Source organism: Pagrus pagrus (assembly GCF_965226575.1).
Source record: "Pagrus pagrus genome assembly, chromosome: 3".
Lineage (NCBI taxonomy): Eukaryota > Metazoa > Chordata > Actinopteri > Spariformes > Sparidae > Pagrus > Pagrus pagrus.
Genome location: NC_140187.1, coordinates 1177362 through 1184602, shown reverse-complemented (window position 1 = coordinate 1184602; position 7241 = coordinate 1177362). Strand labels below are relative to the sequence as shown.

General features: G+C 43.1%; 1 long non-coding RNA gene across 1 annotated transcript; it reads left to right on the top strand.

Moving 5' to 3' along the window:
- Window positions 1–246: 246 nt before the first annotated feature.
- LOC311252681 lies at window positions 247–711 on the top strand. The gene is made up of 3 exons (XR_014621569.1): window positions 247–349; window positions 439–550; window positions 629–711. It is a non-coding gene; the product is annotated as an uncharacterized lncRNA (long non-coding RNA).
- The last annotated feature ends 6530 nt before the right edge of the window (window positions 712–7241 follow it).

Here is a 7241-nt window from a genome sequence, read left to right as displayed (position 1 = left end):
ATGCAGAGCACATCGGAAAGGCAACAGTGTGCAGAGCGGTGAGGAAAGTTACCCTCGCACTGACACGCCTGTTACCAGTCATGGTGGTGTTCCCCGGACACAAACCTGTCAGAAACATCAAAGAGGAATTTCACAGGATTGCAGGTGACTGATATTTTTTTAAAATTATGATATAGCCTACATCCTGCTGCGACCTTAGAGTGGGGTCAGTAGCTTAATCAGCTGTCATTTTGCAGGGCTTCCAAATGTGATAGGATGCATAGATGGGACGCAAATTCCTATTGCTGCGCCAAAAGAGAATGAAGGGGACTATGTGAATAGAAAATCCTTTCACAGCATCAATGTCCAGGTATATGACCTACCATCTTAAAAAAATATTTACTTGAAAATGTATACAGTACAATACAACTAACTCATGTCATCCTCTGCACTGTGAAGATCATATGTGATGCAGCCTACATAATAACAAATGTAGATGCCAAGTGGCCTGGCTCTGTGCATGATTCCCGGATCTACCGGGAGTGTAGCCTGAGCAACAGATTTGCACGTGGTAAGGAAGCTAAAGCTTTGTACAAATGTTCTTTGTCTCCCCTTTTAATGCACTCAAATGTGTCCTCTATAATTTCAGGAGAGTTTGATGGCTACCTACTGGGGGATCGAGGCTATCCATGCCAGCCCTCTCTGTTGACTCCTTACCCTGACCCTGAGCCGGGGCCCCAACAACGTTTTAATGTGGCCCACTGCAGGACTAGTGCCCGGGTTGAGATGACCATTGGCATACTCAAATCCCGGTTCCAGTGCCTGCGTAAGCTCAGGGTCACCCCAGAGAGGGCATGCGACATCATTGTGGCCTGTGTTGTTCTCCATAATATTGCAACTATTAGAGGAGAGCAACACCCTGCCCTACAAATAAATGACCCTGAGGATGACCACCCCATCCACCCTGCAGATGTCCGGGATGGAAGGGCTGTAAGGGACCTAATATGCAGGAATTTTCATTAAAACAGTCAAATGAAGACAAATTTACATGTGACTTGGTTCTTCTTTATTCCCTATAAGTACAAAAGCAACAGTTAGGATTTGTAATATAGTTCCAACATATTCACCTATTTCACCAATGCACCCACCTCAGCTGGCGTTCCAGTAATAGAATTTCAAGGTCTGCTTTTCTTATCTTTCGATCCAGATAGACCATTTCCTTTTCAGTTTTCTGAATAGTCCTCAAGAGGTGCACTTTATACAACTCCTTCACTGGTAACTGGGAAACATATGGACAACATTTAATTGCTCGAGTTCTACATACAGATTTAACATGGTATTGACCGAAAATCTCACTGTATCAAGCTGTGCTCATCACTGCAGTGTAGGCTACATGTCAAACTATATTCCACTCGACAATGTAAAGGAATGTGAATGGGTAGACCACTGCCAGTAGCTATACATAATATTAAGACACACTTCAGTAGGCCTCTCTGGATCTCTCCCTGTGGCAGCAGACAGTGTTTCGTCATCATCGTCACCACCATCATCCTCCTCCTCCTGTGATGCAGGAAAAGAAACTGTTTCAGATTACTTTTAACTACCATCTCAGCAAGATCTGAGTATGGAATACTTACACCTGCATGGTGTTCAACTGTTTCAGTCGGAGGCTGAACAAGGCAGATGACACCGTCCACAACTGTTGGGTAGGGGGAGTATATATATATATAAAATATATAAAATAAAAATAAAATATGAATGACTAATATAAATGACACAAGTGTATACTTGCATTTGATGTAAGCACTTGTGTCCTGGTGGGTGACAGGCTCAGATGAGCTTCCCCCGGGGATGCCTTCAGCCACCGGTCGGCCATAGTTTTGGCTGAGGGCCACCTCCACCACCTCCGTCAGAGGTGGTGGAGGTGGCCCTCCACCCGTTTTTCGGGCCTCTGCCTTCTTTCTGTTGGCTGAGCAGAACTCAAATGCTGATTTATTTATTTTAAGTTAGTTTTTTATTGAGTGTTCCTGTACACATCGTCACATTTTAAATGTAGCCTACTTATAAAATAAAAATGTGTAAACATTGTATCACGTTTTATTCTACTAAGTGGTGTATTAAGTGGGAGGACGTGTTAAAACAGAATTTGGTTAGGGGTTTATATTGCTAGGCTATTTGAAGTAGCCATTGAATTAATATTTACTTTAACAGCCTTAGTCAATTAAAAAATAATAATAATAATAATAATTAAAATCAAAGTGAGGTGCAATCGCCAAGCAAAACATGCCTTACCTTTTTGAATAATGTTTTTATATTTCAGTTTTAGCTGCTTCCAAGTTCTTTTTTCCCCCGTTGGATTGCACCTAAATGGAAATCAGATTTTATTCCTATTTACATTCGGGCAGCAATTTCCTCCCATGCCCTTTCTCTCTCCTTCGCCGCTGCAGCTGTATTTGATTTCCGCCGAAATATGTGCTCATATTCTCCGTATGCCTGCATTAGGACCTCAAGCTCCATGGGTGTAAAATAACTTGGTCTCTTTTTGCCTGATGTCATGGTGACGATCGTGGTATCAGGGCTCCATTGACGATGGCTTTTTATAGTGGTTGTGCACGCGCGTAACTCGAGGTGAACATACTCAGAGTTGATTGAACTAATTCAGATCAGCCGTTCTGGAACCGGATACTCAGAGTTTCCCATCTCAGAGTAAGTCAACTCAGAGTTCAGGGATAGACTCAGAGTTTGTTGAACCTCCTTTCTGGAACACCCCCCTGGTTAGAAGAACTCACTGTTGACTTTGGGTTTCGCACCGGACATGAACACAGTCTCCTCGACCAAAGTGCTTATTTGACCCGACCGTCCAGACCTTCAACCTGCCTGCAGACATTGTCGTTCTTTATGCTACTTCACCTCGACCCGACTGAAAGGTTCTGTTGGACACTGTAACTGATAAGCAGGTGTTGAGTTGGTGTTTTTCAGTATTAAACACGTCGCAGCGGGTCTGTCAATAAAGTTCTGACTTCACTGGACTGAAAGCAGCTCCGGGAAAAAACTCAACAGTAGAAATCCTTTTTGTAAACTCGAAGAAAGAAAATAATTTCAACATATTTCTTAAATTACGTGCTGAAGCAGGTTTTTTTCTTTATAATGTTCAACAACTAAGTCTGCCAGCTGTTTTCACAAGCTGTCTAATGATTTCAGATCCGTTATTGTAGAGATTCCCACATTTGTCTCATCTAAACCCAAACTGTGAAGAGCTTTCTGTTACACCACTGCCTTTCTGTCAATACGCCAAGACTGTGAAGTCATATTATTAGCAGCAAGTGAAGCATCAGACAGCTACTAACTGGAATTGTTATAAGTTGGGAAGCCTCGCAGCACAACATGTAAAACAAATGCACTGTCTCACCTTCCCCTTCACCCGCTGTGTGTTTAAAGCACATCGTATCGCAACAAAAGGGCAGAAATTGACGTAAAATTATAATTATAACCTTTTAATCATTAGTAAACATGGTAAAAGCAGAAGATCGGGAGGTCAGTGTTGATGATTCAGCGTCGCATGTGTTTTCTGTACATTGCACCCTGAAGCCTCGTCAGACTGCAGTGATGTCTCTGCTGCATGTGTGAGCGCTAAGAATTCAGTGCAGACCTTTATTTATTTATCTATTATTTATTTATTTGTCTTTCTTCCAAACACTGCTGAAGTCTGCTCCTGCACACAAAGTGGTTGTTGCAGATTAAGCAGCTGTCCGTTCACTTCCTGCTGTCCCTGTGCCAGACATGAGATCAGCATGAGCAGCACTGAAGTCAGCAAACATCTCAACAGAAGGAGATTTCAAATCTAAATCATTTGATTTAAATAAAATATTACAAAGTCTGCAGTTAATAATCAATAAACATGCATTGACCACCTCTCAGCACACGTCCTGATGAAGTATCAAAGACAGCTTGACACCACAGAAGATAAGACTGTGGCACAATGTGGCTGGAGCTTGACTCGGAGACTAATGTTGGATTGTTATTGCCGTGGCCTTCTAGAGACATTTCACACTTTCTGGCACGACTGTTTGACACTAATGAGGGTTAGACGGTCAGTTAAAGATGAAATATGAAAGAAGTGAAGAGGCGATTTAGGACGGATCGGAGGATGAATGTGACCTCGCTCATCCCAACGTCTGATCTGAACATTAAAGGAGCCTTTTCTTTTATAAAGGTGTCTGTTAACTGTATGTTAAGTAGTTACCAGATTAGACCAGATAGTCACCAGCAACACATTTACTGATACAATACATCTTGTGTAAGACAAATAAAACCATTTAATGGTTCAGTATATTGTTTGTTTCCACAGAAAGGTGCATCTGGAGCACATTACAAACAACACAAAGACAGGAAGAGATGCAAATTCACTTACTCATTTAAAAATTGGCAACACGAGTTGGAAATTGTGTGTGGCAGGTCTTGGCGAGTGTTGTGTATGAAGCGCCAGGCGGAGCGGGTCAGAACAGCTGCGTTTCAGCTGCCAGGAGCCGAGCAGCTCTGGGTGCAGAACCAAATCTTCTGGAGGAATAAACACCCAAAATTACAATTGGACTCTTCTCTGATCCGGATCCATGAAGGGACGGGCTTATCATCGCTCCTGTTTATCAGCCTGACTGCAGCATGACTGACCTTTCATCCACTCCGGACAGTTTTCATGTAGTTTCTCATGTAGAAGGTTTATCAGTGGGTTATTTACCTGGTGATTCTTACCAGTAATAGTTCCCATAACTGCTCATAATATGTCAGTTGATTAAATAACTGTAAAAACATTATAGCAGAAGGAATATGTGTTAAAACTGCACAGGCCCTAAGCTGCTGTACGGGTCGTCTGTACAGCAGCTCAGTGCAGCCCAAACTTATGTTTGTGAGACGGTGACCTCTGGTGGGTTTGTGATTATGAGGGGAGCAAAGTACGAAATCAGATGATGTAGAATGACAAAGAGCGACAAAGAGGACACGCACAGGTCTGACATTACTGATGTAGCTTACTTATTCTAACCCAAACTGTGATCTCTTCCTAAACCTAACCGAGTAGTTTTTGTGCCTAAACCAAACCAAACAGCGACCGTTTCACAACTTCTGTTCTTGAACTTCTGTTCATGTGAGGACAAAGGTCTGTTAATCTCCACATGACAGAAAACGAGAACATGTCCTGCTTTGACACATCCTGAAGAAATTATCTCACATTCAAGATCAAAGAAAAACACATGAACTCGTCTGATCGCTGCTTATTTTAGTCTCTTTCATAAAAAGATCTCTGAAGCACAAACTGAGCCAACGGAAGCAGCCTTTGATATATCACCGTTCTCCTCCTGTCCCTCACACATAAATATGATATACTGTACATCTGAAGCATTCCTGTTGCCAAAACAACGACGGAGCCCACGAGTTAAAAAGTCAATCAGCAGTGTTTACTCATGCCTTGATTGAGCCGAGCTTTTAGCCGCGAGCTAAAGATAGAAAATGTGTGTCTATGAATCAAAGCAGCTTTAAGAACAGGAGCTTTATTCCCTGCGATTATTTAAGTCCTGCCAGCTCTCCTCTTTAGACATTTTCTTTAAACTTGCTGTTTATGCCCGGAAGTCACTGGCGGGGACCCAGACCACTGATCTCAGCATGCAGGGGCAAAAACACTAAATTACAAAAAAGGCTTTTAGAAACACAAACATCAGCACACATGAGCACCAACATGAATATCCTCAAGTGGTCCAACACTCCCCTCCTACACGAGGAAAGTTGCACATCCAAAACGATGTGCACCACTTGAAAAATGTGTCAGCGACTGCAGCGAGATTGATGTGTAACATTAAAAGGAATGATGGCACTTTTCTTAATGTAGAGGAGGTAACTTCAGGCCTCAGCTGACACGATAACACCTTAACTTCACGTATAATTTACTGATATGGAATGATCAGCTCCTGTCAGAAGCCACAGGCAGATAACTTAGTGCTTTACAATGAACATTTCCACATATATTGGCTCCATCCCGTTTTCCAATTTTTACTATAACCTTCGTTTTAAGGAACTCATACGCACGAGGCAATTTGTCAAATTTTAACAAAGGTGGGACCCCGGAGAGAATATTAATGACCCAGACAGAACTGACAGGTCCAGAATGTGAATACCTAACTTGTGTTTTGATTCAGTGCCGTATAAAATAATTAATTTCCTGTGGCCTGGGTTCAGATTTGAGTGGGCATGTGTTCTGAAAACACACTGTGAGCTTTGTCGAGTAGTGGCACTTCAAATTACTGCTGTTAATAATCACCACACCACAGATTCAGATGAGTCATTGTGATCATTGTGGGAGGAATGACTGGATGATGGAGCAGGTGGCAGGTTAACCCCCCCTCAGATCGCTGATTGCTCGTACGTCATCAGTATCCGTCAGTGGCGTTTATGTAAACGGACATTTCCATCGTGCTCGCTTTCATTCACAACTTCATGAATCAAGTCATCAAATAAGAAGATCACTGCGTCATTACCTGGCCACCAGCAGTGCTTTATAGTCAAACACTAGCGACCCGTGTTCCGACCCAGGCGGTCTGCACTGATAGGAGCGGTACCGAGACTTCAGTTCAGTTTCAGGCATCACGTGCCATCAAAGAGGTGAATGCAACATTGAAATGCATCCAAACGCGAGGCTGTCATGCACAAATCAGCACTAACGACGTAACGTTAGCTAGTTAACTACAGAAACATCAGCAGACTAGCAGCGATTGTTTATGAAGAGAAGGACCAGCATACATTCACACCACAGGGAGGTCTCCTGACCCTCAGTCTGAGACGTGCCTCTGAAAATCCTCCGTTTGGAGGCCCATGTGGCCCAAACCCCCAGATAGAGACGGGTCCAGTGGAATCAAGGGGTGACACTTCACAGTACACCGAGACGAGGATGTGCAAAACGGAGCAGCAGGGCTCAGTGGTAGAGGCAGAGATTTAAACAATCTGCACACAAGTGTGTTAAATCCATACAGCCGTGTGTAAATGAGCACACACACACCTGAAGGCAACCAGGCCGGCACATACAAACAAGACGAGGAGGACGTGAAGGAGATGAAGAGAGACAGAAATGAGACTGATTGTCTGTGAAGGATGAGAGAACCAGCGCCGACGGTCCACAACTCAAACCACATCCACCTGTTTCTGTACAGGAATGTAGAATATTTACATTCCAGCTACAGAGATATGTGGATGTAGACCAGGCTGCACATGTGGACACG